Source organism: Lycorma delicatula, chromosome 11 (genome assembly GCF_047948215.1).
Source record: "Lycorma delicatula isolate Av1 chromosome 11, ASM4794821v1, whole genome shotgun sequence".
Taxonomy (NCBI): Eukaryota; Metazoa; Arthropoda; class Insecta; order Hemiptera; family Fulgoridae; genus Lycorma; species Lycorma delicatula.
The window spans coordinates 50195536-50218459 of NC_134465.1; the positions used below are offsets into that span (position 1 = coordinate 50195536).

Here is a 22924-nt window from a genome sequence, read left to right on the forward strand (position 1 = left end):
TTCACATCTCCCAGACCGCAAAACCACCGTCAGTTTTAAAGTTTATATATACACATATATATTTCACTTTCTTGTGGACAAGATAACTGCCGTAATTTTGCACCAATCATTTAAAATAAAATATAACGACCCAAAATCTTGAGTTTGTTAATGGAAATAATCGGATCATGCGGGTGGAAATGGGGAGGCTTTTTCGAAAAACCAAAATATCGCTATAACTTTCCTATTAAGTAAAATATCGAATTCGTTTAACGATCTACTATTCTTTGGATAAGGGCCTAAAACGTACCTAAGTAAATCTTTTTGATATCATCAACCACTGACCCAGGGGGTGGAAAAAATGATGTTTCAAACACAAAAAAATCGTACCTCCCTTAAATTGCCATAGTATCTAATCGGTTTAAAGTGGACGTTAGTCCTCTAAACATTACCTAAAAATTTTGTCAGTAACAATTTTTGGTTTCATCAACCCTTACGGAAAGGGGTGACCAAAATGTTGCTGAAATTGTAAGAAGATGGGGCTTGTCGTATGGAAAACATGTGAAACTTTTTTTCACATACAACCATTTATCGAGTAAATTTGAAGTTTTTCTTAACTTTAAAGTGGAAATCTTTTTTATTCCCTACTTAGCACCGGTGAAATCTACCTCCGCCTTCCGGAGTGCCGAAAGGGATTTTTTTTTTTTAGAAAATAATTCCAATAACGGAAATGAAGTTGCGTGTTTTACCGAATTAAGATTAAGAGGTACTCGTAATAATAATCCTACGTTTTTCTCTTTCTCTGTTATGTAATATGAGTTATTAAGTTTCAAACTTATCGGAAAAGATATAAAGAAGTTCATTATACTTCTTTTTTTTTTATACTATTATGTACAATTATGTAACTTAATTTCATATGTATATTTTTTCTTTTTATTTAAAAATATATTAATTATAGTTAAGCTATACTAAAGAACACATCTTTTTTTTTTGTATATAAATAATTGCACAATTATTTGAATGTTTAAAAAGTAATTATATTTATTAGATGCAAATAAAATCCATTTATTTTATTATTTTTTTATTGAAGATTATACTGCGAGTAAAACTGCGTAAATAATTGATAATTTTATACAATTACTTGAGCCTTTCTTTTTTTAAATTTTTTACTGTTTTGTGTGTGTGTGTGTGTATATATATATATATATATATACTTAATTATTTTTTATGTAACCTACGTATTTTATTATTAACACTAACATTTGTATGTTTATTAAATGAGAAATTATTTCTTTACGTTCGTATGTATTTATTATTATTTATAAGGTCATTGACCTAATGTTTATTGAAATTTTATGCTATTCATTCAATTAATACTTTTTTTTTAAGTTTAGTTATTATTAATAGTATGTAGAATTTTAAACGGGGACATCGGCATTTAAAAAGAAAAAAATTGTCGGATATGAAAAGCTTAAGATTTCTTATCTTAAGTTTCAAGACTTCTTGGATTAAAGTAGTATTATTATAATAAAAGAAATGTATATTGATATTTATCTTGGATACTTCTTTACATTTCAATTAATTTATGATATAATAATGAAAAAAAAAATAAATACGATTAAATATTCTACCTTTGTCGATGTATGTAAATATATGTGGTAACATCTGCTTTAAAAAACCAGAAAATGAGAAATCAGGCCACCTAAATAATATAAATATAATTTTTTTTTAACTTCTGGATCACCGTTAGGTATTTGCTTCAGAGGACGAGATGAAATGGTAATTTTGTAGCGTATGTAAATGCCATGCCTGACCGGGATTGGAACCCGGAACTTCCAGATGAAAGGTCGAGACGCTACCACTCGCGCCATGGAGTTTACTAATAATAGTTTTATATTTAGTAAAATCTAGCTTATTTTGTTTAAATTACAAATATTGAACGAAATTATGTTAATAAAACAAAAATTAAAATGAAATATAAGTTGAATTATTTATTTTAATAATTAAATTATGAAACATTTAGGCAGTGCCAGAAAAAATACTCATAATTAAAAAAAAAAATGCAAATATCATAAAATATCAATAAAAATAAAATTATGTTTCATATTTTAACAATATGAAACGACAAGGATGTTCCCTATCTCCGTTACTTTTTAATCTTTACATGGAACTAGCAGTTAATGATGTTAAAGAACAATTTGTATTCGGAGTAACAGTACAAGGTGAAAAGATAAAGATGCTACGATTTGCCGATGATATAGTAATTCTAGCCGAGAGAAAAAAGATTTAGAAGAAACAATGAACGGCATAGATGAAATCCTACGCAAGAACTATCGCATAAAAATAAACAAGAACAAAACAAAAGTAATGAAATGTAGTAGAAATAACAAAGATGGACCACTGAATGTGAAAATAGGAGAAGAAAAGATTATGGAGGTAGAAGAATTTTGTTATTTGGGAAGTAGAATTACTAAAGATGGACGAAGCAGGAGCGATATAAATGCCGAATAGCACAAGCGAAACGAGCCTTTAGTCAGAAATATAATTTGTTTACATCAAAAATTAATTTAAATGTCAGGAAAAGATTTTTGAAAGTGTATGTTTGGAGTGTCGCTTTAATTTTTTATATGACCAGCCGTTACGGCAGCAAGGGATGATGAAAATGTTGCTGGAATTGTAAGAAGATGGGGCTTGTCGTATGCTAAACATATGAAACTTTTTTCACATGCAACCATTCGTATTGAGTAAATTTGAAATTTTTCTTAACATTAAGGTAGAAATTTTTTTATCCCCTTCTTAGCACCGGTGAAATTTACCTCCATCTTTCGGCGTGCCAAAAGGGATTTTTTTATTTATTGCATTTATTTAACCAATTTTTTTTAATTTCTTTCTAGAATAGTAGTTAATCAAGTGACCCGAACATATACTTTGAGGGTAATATTCGGGGTGGAGAAGCCGATCAAAGTAAAAATGTCAATTTTTGAATTAAAAAATTTTTTTTTTTGGTTTATTTATACGTATTATTATTTTTCCACAATATAAAAGTATATAACCAATGCCAGGAAAGTATTATAACTTTGTTGTCAGCTTTTTTTACTAACCGCTGGGTGTACCTGTAGAGCGTGACACGAACAGCTCACCAAGTCTATTACTTTTGTCCATTAACCCGAAAATTAAAACGATATTCAGATTATTTGATCGATCGATACATATGTCGAAAAATGAATTTGATCTCGTATGTCGAAAAATGAAGTGTTTCCACAAGCGATATGTGTCAGTTTCACAGCTAGTTAAGAAAGAACAACGAACTGCTGTTGCAACTTGTTTCACTCACGATTTAATGAGTTCTTTTGCACGATTTTAAAAAGGTTTTACGAACCCCACGATTGTTTACTTACTTTTGTTAATTTCTTTTATAATTTCAATCAGGTTCTTATATCAAATTGAAGAATATAAATAAACGAGTTAGAATTAATATTCTAAAATCAGAGTCAAATGACTTCTTAAAAACAAAATAAATAAATAAATATTATAAATTGGGCAATATGTGAATTGTTAGAGTATTTTAAGAAACAATAATTTTAAGGAGGAAGTCAAAATTAACATTTTTTTGACATTAAAACGCATCATTTACTGCATTTACCTGTAGAATATGAAAAATTATTACATGTAACTATTTTTCAAAAAAATATAATTACACCCATAATATAAAGGTGGAAGGGGTAAAAGTTTGGTTTAGACTCTTTTAACTTTTGACGTATAGGTGCTATCAGTTTAATTTATATGACAAATTAACCAAATAAAATAGCTTTATTTCTCGTAGCATAGAAAAACATGCAAGTTTTCTTTTTGTAAAATTTTATTTAAAATTTAAAAAATATATAAAAAATTATTTTTGTCAGATTCATTATTTTTTTTGAAAATTTCTAACTCAATCTAATAATATATCCATGGTACCAATTAAACAGCAAATAATTCTTTACCATTAGAAAAAAAATCATGCTTATACCATTTTTAGAAAAAAAGATATAAGAATTTCAGTTTTGGTAATTTTAGTATTTTAGTAAAAGTTATAGTAATTTTAGGTTATTAGAAAACATGAAAAATATAATTTACAGAAAAATCAAATTAAAATAGAATACTTGGTGGACAGGAAGATTTGAGTGCCATCATCTCTGTTCTTTAGTGGTTGAGTTTCAATTAATCACAAATCTCAGGAATGGTCAACCTGAGACTGGACAAAACTACACTTCACTTACAATCATACATATCCTTTGAAGTAATACCTGAACGGTAATTCCTGGAGGCTAAACAGGAAAAATAACAGTCTCAGGCCGACCATTTCTGAGATGTGTGGTTACCACACATCTCACAGGGCGTAAGGTGGTAATATCTTACGGTGGTTCCGAAGACTAAATAGAAAATAAATTTGAACTCTAAATCCAGCTTTAGCAGTTTTATGACTTTTAGCATTTTTACACTCTCGGTTTGATATTTTATTCAATCTTATATACGCGTATATATATACAGGTTGACCCATATAAAACGCAACCCATCAATCACTCATCCATGAAATTTCAAAAGTCAAGCTTACTCCCTTACTCGTTACTGAAATGGACTCTTCCAACATCTGAACATCGCGGCGACGCAGTAGAACACTACCGATAGTAACAATAATGCAATCATAACGTTCAGTGTATTGCTAGAAACAAGATGGTGTTTTCGCTAGATGAACTGTTTTCATTGTCGAGTCGTACTTCAGTACGAAATCAGCGGTCGCAGTGAAAGATTTGTTTCGCCATAAGTATCCAGATAAACCGGCTCCTAACAAAACATCAGTATTAAGGTTAGTTGCAAAATTTAGAGAGACCGCTTCTGTTAATAACAAGGAACACAAAAGATCTGCGTCAGTGTTGAATACAGATACAGTCACTGAAATCAAAGACCGATTACTCGCTTTGCCAAATAAATCGATCAGACGTTTGTCTGCTGAAATTAATTTGTCTAAATCAACTGTTCATCGGGCGACCAAACGATTTCAATTACGACCTTATCGCATTCAAACGGTTCATCGACTTCTTGAGCCCGACAAACAAAAACGGCTACAATATTGTCAACGGTTCCGTCGATTTCTGCGTGAGGGAATTAATGTTATGGATTCGTTATTTTTCACAGATGAAGTACGGTTTCATTTGGACGGCTACGTAAACAGCCAAAACAGTAGAATTTGGAGCGCTGAAAATCCCCACGTTTATTACGAAAAACAATTACACCCGCAGAAGTTGGGCGTGTGGTGCGCGATATCGCGGAAGAAAATAATAGGTCCTATTTTTTTCGAGTACACCATTAATGCAGAACGATATCATGATATTTTATTTCAGTTCATCGCACTCTTGGAAGAGGAAGACAGACACTGCCGGCTACAACATGACGGTGCGACATCGCACTACGCAGGTTCAACTTCTGATTTCGTTGAGGAATTATTTGGTAATCGTGTTATCGGTCGAGGCTTATAGCCACCAAGATCTCCAGATTTGACTTCGGCGGATTTTTTTCTACGGGGTCACCTCAAAAAAAAGCCTACAGCAACAAACCACGAACTCTTGAACAATTGAAAGTCAATACTGAACAAGCTGTATTATATATCTAGCCACAAACTTTGAAAAAAGTTGCAAGAAACGCTGTAAAAAGAATTGAAGCTTGTATTCAAGAAGATGGCGGCCACTTCCAACATTTACTCTAAATGTAAGGTAATGGATGGTAATAATAAAAATTACATTTACATTTACACATGCATTTTTATTATTTCAATATCTACCAATATAAGGTTGGGTTGCGTTTTATACAGGGCATCCTGTATATGTGAATATTTGTTTGTTTGTCCCGAATGCGTTCCTATAACCTTCATCCGATTGCGATGAAACTTTGTTTAGTTCTTGTACGCAAAATTTCTGAATTAGTTTGAACCCCCACGGTGCGATGAGGTTGAGATATTTGGAAAATTTGAATTTATTGTCCGATTTTGCTCATATTTAGAATATATATTAGTTACGTGAAAAGAAATATTTCTGTAAAAAATGGACTCGCTAAGTGGCGCTGGAGTCGAAATATTTTGAAAAATTGTATTTATGGACCGATTTGGCTCATATTCAGAATAAATATTTGTTACGTGAAAAAAAAGTTTTTTGCAAAAACTATAACCGCTAGGTGGCACCGGTGTCGTGATATTTACGAAACAAACAAACAAATATACAAAAAGACTTTCTCCATCTATATATATAAAAGGCAATGTTCGTATGTGTCTGCTATAAACTAAAACACTACTGGACCGATTTAAGTGCAGGGAGAAAGGGAAAAAAGGGACATAGGGAAAAATTGAAAAAGAGTAAAGTAAAAAATGGAAATAGGGAAAAGGAAAACGGAAACAGGGAAAAGAGAAGAGGAAATAAGTGGAAAAGTAAATTGGAAAATGGTAAAGCGGGGAAAGGGGAAAAGGGATAACGTGGAAGGTTAAATTTTGTGAATCACATAATGTTCAGATTTTTAATGTTTTATCAAACACTTTCAATTGTGTTCATTTAATCTGTATGTATTCAAATCTAGTAATAGCGAAGCATTGCCGGGTCTGCTAGTAATAATATAAAAAATAAAATCCACTCGGAAAAATCAAGAGGATGTGATGCACTGTTCGTGTAATGGTATACTGGATGTACAGTTGTTTGTATACCCAGGCACTTGTCATGCAAATCGTGGCCGGCGATATGAGCAAAACTCTTAAAAAATGTACAATTAACAGCTTATTCTACTTGCTTGTACAATATTATAAATTATGAAATTCTATTCAATTAAATATGAGATTCTTATTTTTTGAATGAAGAATACAGAACAATTAGTTTAACTAGTCATGCATCAAAAATCTTAACTAGAATTTTATACAGAAGAATTGAGAGGAGAGTGGAAGAAGTGTTAGGAGAAGACCAATTTGGTTTCAGGAAAAGTATAGGGACAAGGGAAGCAATTTTAGGCCTCAGATTAATAGTAGAAGGAAGATTAAAGAAAAACAAACCAACATACTTGGCGTTTATAGACCTAGAAAAGGCTTTCGATAACGTAGACTGGAATAAAATGTTCAGCATTTTAAAAAAATTAGGGTTCAAATACAGAGATAGAAGAACAATTGCTAACATGTACAGGAACCAAACAGCAACAATAACAATTGAAGAACATAAGAAAGAAGCCCTAATAAGAAAGGGAGTCCGACAAGGATGTTCCCTATCTCCGTTACTTTTTAATCTTTACATGGAACTAGCAGTTAATGATGTTAAAGAACAATTTAGATTCGGAGTAACAGTACAAGGTGAAAAGATAAAGATGCTACGATTTGCTGATATAGTAATTCTAGCCGAGAGTAAAAAGGATTTAGAAGAAACAATGAACGGCATAGATGAAGTCCTACGCAAGAACTATCGCATGAAAATAAACAAGAACAAAACAAAAGTAATGAAATGTAGTAGAAATAACAAAGATGGACCGCTTAATGTGAAAATAGGAGGAGAAAAGATTATGGAGGTAGAAGAATTTTGTTATTTGGGAAGTAAAATTACTAAAGATGGACGAAGCAGGAGCGATATAAAATGCCGAATAGCACAAGCTAAACGAGCCTTCAGTAAGAAATATAATTTGTTTACATCAAAAATTAATTTAAATGTCAGGAAAAGATTTTTGAAAGTGTATGTTTGGAGTGTCGCTTTATATGGAAGTGAAACTTGGACAATCGGAGTATCTGAGAAGATAAGATTAGAAGCTTTTGAAATGTGGTGCTATAGGAGAATGTTAAAAATCAGATGGGTGGATAAAGTGACAAATGAAGAGGTATTGCGGCAAATAGATGAAGAAAGAAGCATTTGGAAAAATATAGTTAAAAGAAGAGACAGACTTATAGGCCACATACTAAGGCATCCTGGAATAGTCGCTTTAATATTGGAAGGACAGGTAGAAGGGAAAAATTGTGTAGGCAGGCCACGTTTGGAGTATGTAAAACAAATTGTTGGGGATGTAGGATGTAGAGGATATACTGAAATGAAACGACTAGCACTAGATAGGGAATCTTGGAGAGCTGCATCAAACCAGTCAAATGACTGAAGACAAAAAAAAAAAAAATTTTTTTGAATGTAATGTACCAAGTAAGCAACAATCATAAGACATTAAATTTGTTACGAAACACAAATCCATGTTGGAGCCCATTGGAGGCAGGCAAAAAGAGAAAAGATCCAACCGGGAGGGGGGCCGAACTACCGGTGGGTAGGAAGGCCCCCTTAGTATTTAAGAACGAATCCCTGGACCGAGTTTTATTTAACTGTATGTCCGGATCAGGGGAGTACGGGGTAAAATAAAAAAATGTAGTAGCCCAAGTATTAAAGATGGAGTAAAACGTGAAAGAGTGGATTATCTAATCTTATAACCGTTGATAAATATGCTGAACATGATAAATTATTCAGGAGTGGAAGGGAGATCACGTGTCAGTGTTTTAGCCATGGACACTTCCCTCCCTACTACTCATATTTCTATCACTCCTTGTCTAACAGGAAATGTTACGAACATTACTGAAAATTTTAATAAAAATTAGAAAGTATTGTCACATAAGTATTTTTAAAAAAATTGTAAACATAGACAGATAGAAAAAATGTCAAAAAATTAGAGTTATAATACAGTACGTTGTTGCTTCGTTAGTTCATTTATTTGCATAACTATTTGTAAGAACTAGGGGAGAGATTCTCATAATACGAAAACCGTAACCCAACAGTCCCCTATAGCATCAACCCTATTTGTTATTATGGTTTTTGTTTTTTTTTCTCTCGGAAACATCTTTTTTCCCTTGCCATCTAAATTTAAGCCATCTAGATTGATTCTATAAATAGATCCCTTGGTCCTCTTATTCACACCTCTCTCTTTTATTCTCTTTTTCAGGGTTTAGCCTGAAACCACCGTAAGGTATTACTTCAGAGGATGATGTGTATGAATGTAAATGAAGTGTAGTCTTGTACACTTTCAGGTGTTCCTGGTTAATTGAAACCCAACCACCAAAGAATACCGGTTTCCACGATCTAGTATTCAAATCCGTATAAAGATGTACATGAAATTCATTATTGTAATTCAGGTAAAACAAGAAATGTGTTCAGTTAGAGCGGCATTTCTCAATTTTGAAGCCCATGAACCAGTAAAATATCTATAAAAAAATTCGTCCATTAAGTTAACAAAAAACTTAATGGACGAATTTTTTGATTTATGTTTATATTATCAATAATTGGGTCATGCTGTGTGATTTACGATTAAAACCATATTTTGAATACATATGAAAAATAATTAATTAAATTGGAAATAAATTATTAAAAGTGAATTATCATTAAATAAAAAATTTTATCTCTTTTAAAGAAATAAATCATATGATATATAATTATGTTACTTTTAATAAGATAGTTAAGTTTATTGGGCCTTGTAGATGACTTACAAGTTCAAGGTTTTTCTTGTTGAACCAGAAAAAAAGTATTTTTATCAGTCTTAATGGATTAATTATCATCAAGTATCTGTAGAAACAGATTTTCGTCTTCCTCATCACATTTGATAATCTCTCTGTTTTTTTTGTAGAATTCATTGTTTTTCCTAAGTTTCCATTCATTTCTTGGTACTAGAATTTTTTCGCTACACTTCATTTACACTCATACATATCATCCTCTTGTAATACCTGACGGCGATTCCCGGAGGCTAAACAGGAAAAAAAAGTTTATTTTTCGTAATAAACCGATTTGGATTATACTTAAACAAAACTAGTTTACTGTTTTCTATTTTCCCAGTAAATTTTCATTCTTTCTCTATGTTTCTTCTTCTTTGCTCTGACTACTTTTTAATTTTATTTTTTTGTTATATTATTTATGATTCTTTATTATATAATGATGTAATATTTTATGAATTATTCACCACATAAGTTCGAAACTTTTGCCGTGGGAATATGAAATAGAAACTTTTTAGTGCATGAAAAATGACATACCTGACCGGGATTTGAACTCGGGACCTCCGGTTGAAAGAGATTGTCGAACTGGATTTATTCTTATTTTCGTTTCATTCTGAAATGCCCTTAATTTTTCTTTATATTTATACATTTTATTTGACAAAATATATATATATTTTTTTTTTTTTGTAATATTTATTTATGTTTCATCTTCTTGTTATCCCTTTTCGGTAATTGTGGGCCTCAACGGCATGAACTACGGCATGTCTACTAGCCACCTAAATAGGTAAATATATATATATATATTTATACCTACTGTTACTTTCCTGAATCACCTTGCATATATATATATATATATGCAAGGTGATAGGGCAAGGATAGGTGATAGGAGGATAGGGCAATACTTTGACAACTCATTCTAGAGCCTAAATATTTTTCAAATTGAAGTATTTTGAAAAATATGTTATGTAATTAATAAAAATGCAAGTTTCAAAAGTCGGAAGAGTGAAATTATCTTAGTATTCTTCCTCAGAATCTGTGGCAGTAGCGTTGTTATCAACTCCATCATATAGTCGGGATACAATGAAGCTGTCTACTAGCCACCTAAATAGGTAAATATATATATATATATTTATACCTACTGTTACTTTCCTGAATCACCTTGCATATATATATATATATATGCAAGGTGATAGGGCAAGGATAGGTGATAGGAGGATAGGGCAATACTTTGACAACTCATTCTAGAGCCTAAAGATAAGAAAAAAGTTCATATAAACATAGGTCCGAAAACGCTTCGTTAGCGAGTTATACAGGGTGAAAGATTTCGCCCGAGTTTCAGTTCCTTTGGGTAAATTAAGGCTTTCTGAAATTCTGGGAAGGTCAATTAAGGGGTAAATTCAATTATTTCTTATGGTTTTTGAGCTGGGAAATCGAAAAAAATAGGTCCCAGAACTGTATCTCTCTTAGTTTCTAAGATATCCCATATAAAACGCCAAAAATAGGGTCAAAAAACACATTTTTTTACGTTTGACGTACAATAACGTTGTTAAATTGGCAATAAATCATACATTTTTTTAAACATAAATTGTAGAGAATTTAATTATAAGAAGATTGATGTAAATAATGTCAACAGAAAACAAATAAAATTTTAAACCTGTCGACTTTTTATTAACAACAAAACAGATTAGTTTTTAACAGATTGAAAAAACATTTTCGTTATGTACAGTAGAAAATAACTGGAGGAAGAAAGAATACTTACTGTTTTTTTATGATAATGATAAAATGCTGCTTACAAGTAGTATTTCATGTGGTTTAATAACTTTCAAAAATGCCACCGTTGTGTTCAATGCACTTTTCAACGCGTTGTACTAGATTTTGTGTTGCCAGTCTTTTACGTGGCGCAAATGGTAGCGTCTCGGTCTTTCATTCTGAGTTCCCGGTTTCGAATCCCTCAGGCATGAAATTTTCACACGGTATAAAATTGCCATTTCATTTCATCCTTTGAAACAGAGGTTAAAAAAAAATTGTTGTATGATGATTAGCGCGTCTAACTACTAAGGGGGGGCCCTCTTCGAATCTCGGTAGTAATTTTTTTTTTGTAGTCATAGAGTCATCATTTGTTTAATAGTATTTTGTTTAAAATAAAGAAAATTTTAAAGTGTTACATTAATAAAATTGTAAATAAATAGATTGTTTTGCCGATCTCCGTGGTAGAGTGGTTGCATATCTGCCTTTCATCTAAGGTCCCGGGTTCGAATCCCGGTAAAGCATGGTATTTTTCATACGTTACAAAATTTCTATTTCCTTATTCCTTCTTAAAAAAACTTCCGTGGTGAATTTAATGAATTAATCCATTATGTCACCGATTATAATTTAATTTGATTGAATTTTTATTTTTATTTTCAGTTTGTCTTTGGATGTATCGATTTTTTTACATTTTGATGGACTGCAAAATAATTTGAAAAGAAACTGTGACCAACTTGTTTCTTCTTTTATAAGGTAATTATATTTTTATTTATTTTAAGCTACTTACTTTTTTTTACTTCATTATTTGAGTATTATTTAGAAATGTATTTATATTTATTTTTTTGTTATTATTAAGTTTCATTTTATACTTAATGCCTTCTATTACTAAACTATACATATCACGTATTTTTACATCTTTTATACTAACAAGTATACAAGTAATACATGACAAAAATTTTTAGTCTTGTTGTATCCTTTATTCTTTTTTTTTTCGTTTTCTTTTGTTTTCTTATTCCTTCTATTATTTCTGGCATTTAACCAAATAACTGTGATGTCACTGCATTGCTATGTATTAATATTTTTATTACTTATATACAAAGTATCAAGTATTAAAATAAATTCGTTTTTATTACGATCCAATAAGTTGAATAATTAAAATATTTAGCTGAATCGTTCCAGCAAAATAGTTTTTAAAAGAAAATGTAATCCATAAAAGAATCGAGAAAATTGAGAAAACGCATAGGATAAGTAGAATTATTACTTACAACGAAAAATTCCTTTCCATTAAGTAAAAATAAAACATTTTAACATAGTAATGAAACCTGAAAGTTTTTCATATCAGAATTTTAAACTCAAACTGGAAAGAAAAACGTGAGAGAAAGAACGAAACATAAAAAATAATTTTTACACACAAAGAAATAAATAAATAACTTTCCTATTTAGTAAAAAAGAAAAAAAAAGTTATTTTTTTTTCAAAAATGTACAAAAGTAGATTGACATAGAAAATATTCGAATTATTTATAATAATAAAAAAAAAAAAAAAAATCTGAATTAATTCGGTTCTTCTAAGTAAGAAAAGATCTGGAGAATCAAACTCTCAAATATGAGAATGGAATGCTTGCCACTCTGCTGTTGTAAATAAACAAATAAGCTATTCGAAACATTTAAAAAGTTTTAAATGGAGTTTACTCCAAAATGGAGTCAAGTTCATGGAAGTTCCCCTGAGGACTTTGCTCTCGCTATTTCAGTGACAAGAGTGCCCGGGTGATTACGCAGGGGCTGTGTACATACCATGTGGATCAGGTCTGTCCCCTACGTGACTAGAAGGGGAGGTTTTTTACCTGGTGAGAGCTCTGCAGTTACCGTCAGAGCGGGCCTGGCGGCGGCTGGCATTGCTTTTTCCTCCTTCTACGGAAAAACAAAAAAAAAAAAGTTGCTGGAAGTTAACATTTTGGATTTAAAATAGGGACTACCCCGCAAAAGGGTATCAATAAATAAACTACGTTGTTAGCTGACCGCCTTCCTTATCTTTTCTTTTTTTTTTGTCTTCAGTCATTTGACTGGTTTGATGCAGCTCTCCAAGATTCTCTATCTAGTGCTAGTCGTTTCATTTCAGTATACCCTCTACATCTTACATCCCTAACAATTTGTTTTACATATTCCAAACGTGGCTGCCTACACAATTTTTTCCTTCTACCTGTCCTTCCAATATTAAAGCGACTATTCCAGGAAGCCTTAGTATGTGGCCTATAAGTCTGTCTCTTCTTTTAACTATATTTTTCCAAATGATTCTTTCTTCATCTATTTGCCGCAATACCTCTTCATTTGTCACTTTATCCACCCATCTGATTTTTAACATTCTCCTATAGCACCGCATTTCAAAAGCTTCTAATCGTTTCTTCTCAGATACTCCGATTGTCCAAGTTTCACTTCCATATAAAGCGACACTCCAAACATACACTTTCAAAAATCTTTTCCTGACATTTAAATTAATTTTTGATGTAAACAAATTATATTTCTTACTGAACGCTCGTTTAGCTTGTGCTATTCGGCATTTTATATCGCTTCTACTTCGTCCATCTTTAGTAATTCTACTTCCCAAATAACAAAATTCTTCTACCTCCGTAATCTTTTCTCCTCCTATTTTCACATTCAGTGGTCCATCTTTGTTATTTCTACTACATTTCATTACTTTTGTTTTGTTCTTGTTTATTTTCATGCGATAGTTCTTGCGTAGGACTTCAACTATGCCGTTCATTGTTTCTTCTAAATCCTTTTTACTCTCGGCTAGAATTACTATGTCATCAGCAAATCGTAGCATCTTTATCTTTTCACCTTGTACTGTTACTCCGAACCTAAATTGTTCTTTAACATCATTAACCGCTAGTTCCATGTAAAGATTAAAAAGTAACAGAGATAGGGAACATCCTTGTCGGACTCCCTTTCTTCCTTATCAGTAGACATAATTAATCCGGTTTCCTTTAGGTTATTTATTTTTTTGTTCGCTTTTTTTTATTCCGTTTTAAATATTAATTTATATACAGGTATATCATAAAGTTCTCCTGAGACTTTTGTAATCTATTCTACTAGTAAAAATAATGGAAAAAATTTATATAAACATATGTTCTAAAATGCTTCGTTTTCGAGTTACGGGTAGTGAAAATTTTCGTTTGAATTTCAGCTATCCTAGTAAAATGAAGTCGTATTGAAATTTTTAGGGCGTTAATTAGTGATTTCTTACTGTTTTTGACCTGAAAAATTGAATAAAGTAGGTCCCAGAACCGTATCTTTAGCAGCATTTGAGAAATATTGGGTGAAAACCAATAAATTGAGGTAAAAGACCCTGGTTTTTATGTTTGACTTACAATAACTTCGTTAAATGGGTGATAAACACATAATACTTATAAACAAAGCTTGTAGAGAATTTAATTCTGAACAAATTGGTGTAAGATAAGTTGAATAAAACAAAGAAAAGTTAGAAAAATTCAAATTTTACTTAGAAACGGTACATGATTAGATTTCTCAGAAAAGTAATTATTTAATGTAAACAAAAATCAAATTGTTTTTTAGTGATGTGAAAAATTTGTAAAAACAAAATTATCGTTTAAAATTGCTGTTAAAAAAAAATTAAAAAATAAAAAACTGGAAATTACGCAATCGTAAAATAAGAATTACATAATAATTTTTTTATTAATGACAGAAATAAAATTAATTATTTGAAAAATTATTATTTCAAAGTTGGCAATAAAATAATAACAGCTGACTAACAATGCGCAATATTGTATTATTCTTTAAATCATTCTGTAATTTACATTAAGTATATCGGGTGCTGTGAACTATGCTGTCGTTAGCGAAGGTTTTCTGTGAATTTTACTTTGAACGTGATCAGTTTGCCATTGAAATAATGCCGTCCTTATTGACAACAGAGAAATAACTGCTGTAGTAGAATATTAAACAAGTTTCCCGAGTTGCAGGATTCCAGATCCCAAAACAATTACCACGACTTTTCAGAATCTTCAGGAAACAGATTCACTACCTAGTATTATTCGTACCAGCTACGAACGATCTGCCCAACACGACGCTGTTATTGATGAAATTATTATAGATGCAGTCCAGCCGTGAGAATACGACGTCTTTCTAAGCGGATTGGAGTTTCAAATTCGATGGTTTGGAGGACACTTAAACGAAACAAGTTTTATCCTTATCAAGTTAAACATTTAAATCCAGGAGACGGTCCGCTACGCTTGGAATTCTACAACTGGTGGAATACAAATCGACAACTCTACAAGTATGTTTTGTTAAACGACGAGAAAAATTTCATTCGAAATGGTCTCAACTTACGCAGTGGGCTTACATTGGCAGAAGTAGATCCTCATGAAACGGTGGAAGGCATTTTTTAGCATCGATTTAGGGTCAATCTTATGGTGCCACCTGAATGTGTATATATATATATATATAGGTCCCAAAATTCACGAAAGAAGTCATTTTTATAAAAAAATACAGATTTTTTATTGAAAATTGTAAATTTTTTTATTGGTTCATAAAGTATACAGTATAGGGTTCTGTATGAAATAACATATCGGGTAAATAACCTCCACGGTTTTGCTGGCACATATGCACTTTTTTGTCGAAATTTTCCATGACCGTTTTGCATAAATGTGGCTGTATTTCGTTGATACGGCACTCAATTTCCTCCTTCAAGGCGTGAGTGGTCGTGGGCTTGTTGGCATAAACCTTAGACATCAAAAAACCCCAAAGAAAAAAGTCCAACGGCGTTATGTCATATGATTTGGGCGGCCAATTCTGATCACCAAAACGGCAAATTATACGATCAGGAAATGACTCGTGCAGTAACTGAGTTATTTTTTTAACTGTACGGCATGTGGCACCGTCTTGTTGAAACCACATATCATCCACATTCATACATTACAATTTAGGTACAAAAAACTGTATTATCATGTCACCGAGCACCTTTAACTGTTAAAGCTGCATTTTTGAAGAAGAATGGTCCGATGATGCCTCCAGCCCAAAATACGCACCAAACAGTGACACGTTGTGGATGCATTCGCTTCTCTACGATCACTCGTGGGTTCTCTGAAACCCAAATGCGACAATTTTGTCGATTAACTATCAATTTATTATCATAAATATTCCATCAATTTATTATTATAAAACCATCAAGATGAAAATGAACCTTATCGCTGAAGATGATTTTGTTCGAAAAATCAGCATCCACTTGTTGTTCCATAATCTATTTAACGAACTCTGTTCGCTGTGCGTGATCAGTAGACTTCAGTTCTACTGAAGTCAGTTGAACTTTGTAAGGATAAAGATGCAAATATTTCGTGAGAATACGCTGTAGAGAGGTTCTCGAAATTCCCAATTCTTGACCACGGTCAAAGAATTCCTGGACTCTCACGAACCGCTTCGTTGTCTTGTGTTGAATGACTTGTTGAAAGACGGTCAAAGTGTATTAAATCACTCCAGTCTCCTTGAATTTTTATTTATTCTCTTTACAGTTGAAGTTAAATCACTATTCCGACCATAATTTGTACAAAAATTGCAAACTGTAGCTGCGAAATCTTCATTATTTTAAAAATATTTCTCAAAAATGAAAACGCGTTGTTCTTTCTGTAGTGCTACATTTTTAATAACCCTGAACTGTCAACTACCACGCTGTCTCTTTTTTTTTCTTTGGTAACACTTTACCGTGAAAATGGCGCAAAATTCAAATCTTGCATGAATTTTGGGAACCTAATATAAACTTCATGGTTTTCCTGTGGGCTTTGGCTTAAAAGATTAAATAAAACAGTTTTCAGAACCGTATTTTCAGTACTTTTCGTAATATCTGACGTAAAACAAAACCTTTTTGTTTAAAAACGCGTTTTTTATGTTTGTAATACAAACATTTTGTTAAATGACCAAAAATACGTAAAATTTATTATCAAAACTTGTAGAGAATTCAATTCTGAAATATATATTCTTAAAATCGGTTTATTTTTTCTTTATAAAATAATATTTTGAAGTATCACGAAAGGAAATTACCTTGCACGCAAGTTAGTTTTTTTGCATTTTTGTGTTTTATTAACTAGTACTTTTTTAATGTAAAATTAATGTAAGAATACTGTTCAGGAAATAAAAATATTTTAAATAGAAATTTAATATGAAATCGGTATACAATTATTGTAATTATAAAGTGATGATAACAGAGGTGAATCACGACACGAAACTCTTAGTACCATGAATGACACATCGTTTTGCTTTGAAGTCTACTTTACGTTTTTACTATATATATATAACCTTGAACTGATTCATAGGTTATTAACAGGATGCTTTACTATTATTAGCATTATTAATGTTTTGGTGAATACTGTATTGCAATAATATATTTTATGGTATTGTAAAATATTTCTATATATAATAAAGAAATTTTTTTTTAAATTTTTTACTTTATCGATTTGATTACTCTTTCAAAAAAAAAAAAAACAAAAAAACATGATACACTTGGTATATGAAAAACATTTCGGGTACCTTATTAAGGTTAGCGTCAACATATTTGAAATATCCATAATGTGAAAAAGCAGTACAGCGAAGACCATCAATAATTGGCAGTAAAATGAAGCGACGTGTTCTAACGCTCACAAAATCTTCAGCGATCAGTTGTATCTTCTGATGACGAAATTGTTTAAAATTTTATTCATTTAGCTACAAAAAAAATAAAAAATAATAATTGAATGAATCAAATTATTATTAGAGAAGGTAATTTTGGATAATCGTTTGATAGAAAAAAACTATTTCAAAACCAATGCTTAAATTACCGATCTCCATGTGCGGAGTGGTAACATCTTGGCCTTTTATCCCGAGATCCCGGGTTGGAATCCCGGTCACGTGTACGCTACAATATTCCATCATATCACTTTGATGATACGCCACTAAGATTATGTGGCGATATCATCAAACCCGCCCCCCCAAAAAAAATAAAAAAAAGAAGTTTAGATTTATTAAATTTATATGAAGAAAGGTTTAAATCATTGATCCTTTAACTATTTCGCCCACCGCCCACATTGAGAATCAAAATTTTCTAGTACCCTCCAAAATGTTCGGACTTACCATGTGTTAAAAATAATAATTGCAATTGTTGATCTAGTTAACATACTGAAAAATATGTCAACTAATTTAGACGACAAGAATTCTCAGGATCAAATATTATTCAAGGTAGTTGTTTTTATATGGGTTTGAATACTAGGTCGTCGATACCGATATACTTTGGTAGTTGGGGTTCAATTAATCACACATCTCAGGAATAGTCGGATAGTCGGCTTGAATTTGTTCAGTACTGCATATTTACACTTACAAATGTAATCTTGATGAGTTGTTAATGATTTGTTGATGCGACTATAAATAAAAATATTAAAAAAACAAATTATAATTATATTTTAATATGCATATATAATATTTTTAGATCACACGTGAAAAAAATTTACATAATATTCGTCATAAATAACTATGGTGATTCAGATATCACAAGTTAATCATATTTTATGTCATGTGATTCATCAAAGATCACGTATAATGGAATAAAACCACAGAAAGATCAAATCATGTAACCCATTATTATTAAACTTACTAAGGAAATATTTTAATATAACTGTGTATTGTTAAGTAACAAAATTACATAGAATAATTTATTAGTAATGGTCAATGATATTATAGCATAATAAATGTGTTAAAATAAGACACGGGTAGTGTTTCTAACAATAATAAATTTTCACGGTTATTTAACACATCGAAAAAATATATTAAAACTATTACGACAAAATGAAACAAATATTATATCTATAAAAACTATATTTCTCACAAAACAGGGGTCTTTATATTAACTACAACGTGGATTGTAAATAGATTATGGTGTACTAATATCTCATAAATTTATCTACCCTTAGGTAGGTTCCTCACACCATAACTATTTCTTGCTAAACTTTTGACTTTTTGAGGGTCCTTATTTTGGTTTGAAAATATCACTAGATAAGCTTGAAGCTTGTTCGTAGGATATGGAAATGAAATTTTTGTAGCGTACGAAAAATGCCTTGCCTGACCAGGGGAATCGAACCTGGGACCTCCAGATGAAAGACCGAGATGCTACCACTCTATCACGGAAATTGACGGAGTTAGACTTAAAGAAGTGTCTTGTAAACTATTACGTTTAGAGTGTACTTCGTTATAGAAATTAAAATAATAATAAGGAATTTGAAACGTGAATAGGAAAGTGATGGGGAAAAATAAAATAAACAGAATGAAAAATAAAGTAATGATGGTTGAAGGAAAATAGAAGTTTAATCAGAAAAATTCATAAAAAACGCTTTTTTGTTTGGGGGTCATATAGAGAAGAAGAACTGATGATAATACAGAGCGTTTCATAATGTTGAGTTACAAAAATTCAGTACAAAAAAAGTATTTCACTTACCTAAATGAAAGTTGTACGAGGTGATGCAGAGACCCAAACAGTTTTTGTTAAAATCTATAAATGTTCAATATGTGCTCCTCTGGTGACACGGCACACATCAACACGAAAGTCTAGCTCTTGCAAAACTCGTTCTAACATGTCATTTTCGATAGAGTTGATTGCATTGATTATGCGATCCTTTAGCTCAGCGATATCGTGCGGTATCGGTGGGATAAACACCTTATCTTTCACGTATCCCCAGAGAAAGAAATCACATGGCGTGAGGTCTGGTGATCTTGGTGGCCGCAGCATAATGTGTTGGTCTTCTTTAGACGCATGTCCTATCCAGCGCCGAGGTAATGTTGTGTTAAGGTACTGTCGAACCTCTTTATGAAAACGGGCAGGACAACCATCTTGCTGGAAAATGAAGTCGTTGAGTAGCTGAGGCATAAGCCATAATTGTAACATATCCAGGTATATCATGCCGGTTACTATCGTTTCCATAAAAAAGAACGGCCCATATACTGCCTCACGAGAGATCGCACAAAAAACGTTTACTTTCGGAGAATTCCCGAATGTGTTCCACATAAGTAAGCGTGTGGGTTTTCAGTTCCCCAAACTCGCACGTTATGGCGGTTTACTTTGCCGCTAATATGTAAAGTAGCTTCATCGCTGAAAATTATCTTGTTTACAAAACCTTCATCTAACAACATCTTTTCCTGTAACTGTAAACAAAAATCGAGCCTACGTGTTTTATTTCCATCAGAAAGACGCTGGATTAATTGAAGACGTTACGGTTTGCATAATCAACGTTTACGGAGAACTCTCCACACTGTTGTTTTCGGAATTCCTAATTCTCTTCCTGCAGCCGCAGTCGATTTTGACGGGCTGCGTATGAAACTTGCACGCACACGTTCGACATTGACTTCTGAGCTTGATGGACGACCGGTTGATTTTCGCTTGCACAAGCAACCGGTTTCACTGAATTGTTTATACTGTGCACGAATTGAATTGTCACTTGGTGGCTTCAAGTGACAATTTCTGTGCAACGAAACGCACGTTGCACAGAAATTACTGACTTTGACAAGTGAAATTCTAAGACACAAAACGACTTCTCGCTTCCCATGGCAGCCATTTTCTCTACTGTCGCCGCCTAGTGAGAAAATGGTTTACTAACTGCTTAGTATATGTGGAAAACTATTTGAAGTACTTGTTTTATTCTTATGAGTGAAATATTTTTTTGTTAATGAATTTTCGATACTCCGAAGAACATTATGAAACGCTGTGTATAATATTAAAAGTGTAAGTAGAAGGTTGGAAGTTAAAAAAAAAACTGAAAGATTTATTTATTTATTTTTAACTTCTTAAAATATATACGGATCGATTGAGAACCTTCTATTTTCAATAAAATCTCTAAAAATAGCAAATTAACTTACGTAATCTATATATTAAAAATATTTGTAAACCAAAAAAAAAATATATTAGTATTTCTGAAATTACTCGGTAATTAATTTAATTACAGACTTCGCTAGAATCTTAAAAAACTTATTACATTAGGCTGCAGATGACCAGCAAGCACTGAATATGCTCACTCAATTATGAGAGGAGTTATAAAGGAACTTTTCTCATACTCAGTGGCATTCAAATCAAGATATGTCACCAACTAATTAAGATATAAAATTCGTATACGGATCTTAAAAGACGCACCATCAAATGGGCTCACACCGACTTCAATCGCTCAATTCCTAAAAGATTTTGAGGGAAAATACACATTCAATTATTTTTAAAAATCTGATGAGGACACCACATAACTTCCTTATACGCTTATTAAATTACATGTACACATTTTTTTTTTTTAAATGAAAAGTACATACAATTTTATTTCATTAATAACTTCTGATATTTTTTTATATTTTTTATTGTTATTATTGAATTATTATTTATCGTAATTTTCTTTTACAATTAAAGATTAATAATTAATTATAAATCAATATATTTAAATTTAAAAAAAGAAGTCTGATTCGAACCGATATGCCTTCTCCTTGTAAGATCCAAATATTTCATTAATTAAGATTTTCTTTAGGTATAACTCTAGAACCAGTGAAAGTAAGTACCGTTTATGATATATCGTTGAAAAGCTCTCAATGAGGGCTTATTACTGCAGTTAAGAAAAACTCCAAACTTTTTTGGATTTTGGGTTTTTTTGACACTTTTTTTTCACTGGATTGCAATCAAAAGGGGAGGTGCACAACCTAGACGTTACAACAATCCTAATTCCAAAATTTCAACATCCTACGGCTAATCGTTTTTGAGTTAAGTGAGATACATACGTACGTACAGACGTCACGCCGAAACTAGTGTAAATTGATTCAGGGATGGTGAAAATTAATATTTCCGTTGAAATCTAAAAACCGAAATTTTACGGGATAACAATACTTCCGTTACTTATCTAAAATATGGTGGACCCGTTCTTCATACGGGTGGAAATGTATTTTGCCCGGTTCTTAGCGTTATCCGACAAACACTACTAGGAAATTATTTCTCTTTTTTTAAAAATTAATGAATTACTTTTATTTTATATTTTTTTAATCAAGTAACCGGAAGCAAGTGCAGCCGGTCGCATCGAACATACAGTAACAGTGGCTATGTTGGTTGAACCACCGCCCGTACATCACCGCACCCTTTCAAAAATCGAAATTAAAAAAAAACCTGAAAATCGTTTATATATATATATATATATATATATATATATATATGTGTGTGTGTGTGTGTGTGTGTGTGTGTGTGTGTGTGTGTGTGTGTGTGTGTGTGTGTGTGTGTGTGTGTGTGTGTGTGTGTGTGTGTGTGTGTGTGTGTGTGTGTGTGTGTGTGTGTGTGTGTGTGTGTGTGTGTGTGTGTGTGTGTGTGTGTGTGTGTGTGTGTGTGTGAAGAGTACTTGCAAGCCCCAATCTAGTGAATATCTAGTTTAGTATAGTTAGACATTTTTGTTCAAATATTTTTTTACATTTGTTCACCCCTTTCAAGGTTGAATTTCGAAATATCTATAAATTAATTTATACATATGTTCATAAAAATTACATACACCAAAAATCAAGTTGATATCTCAATTTTTTACCTTGAAGTTAAAAAAAAAATAGCCGGGTTTAAAAAAGAAAATTCAAAGTCCATTTTATCCTTTAAACTTAAAATTTAAAAAAAAAATTATAAATTACTTTTTAGATATTCTCATGAAAATTACACACACACAC

At 31.7% G+C, this 22924-nt stretch overlaps 1 protein-coding gene across 1 annotated transcript in view; it reads left to right on the forward strand.

The window, feature by feature from the left end:
- Positions 1-22924, forward strand: part of insc (spindle orientation adaptor protein inscuteable) — a 253116-nt gene that overhangs the window by 81024 nt on the left and 149168 nt on the right. Inside the window, exon 3 of the mRNA XM_075378868.1 lies at positions 11894-11986. The gene's annotated coding sequence lies outside the window, so the exon portion shown is untranslated. The remainder of the gene's footprint in view (positions 1-11893; positions 11987-22924) is intronic.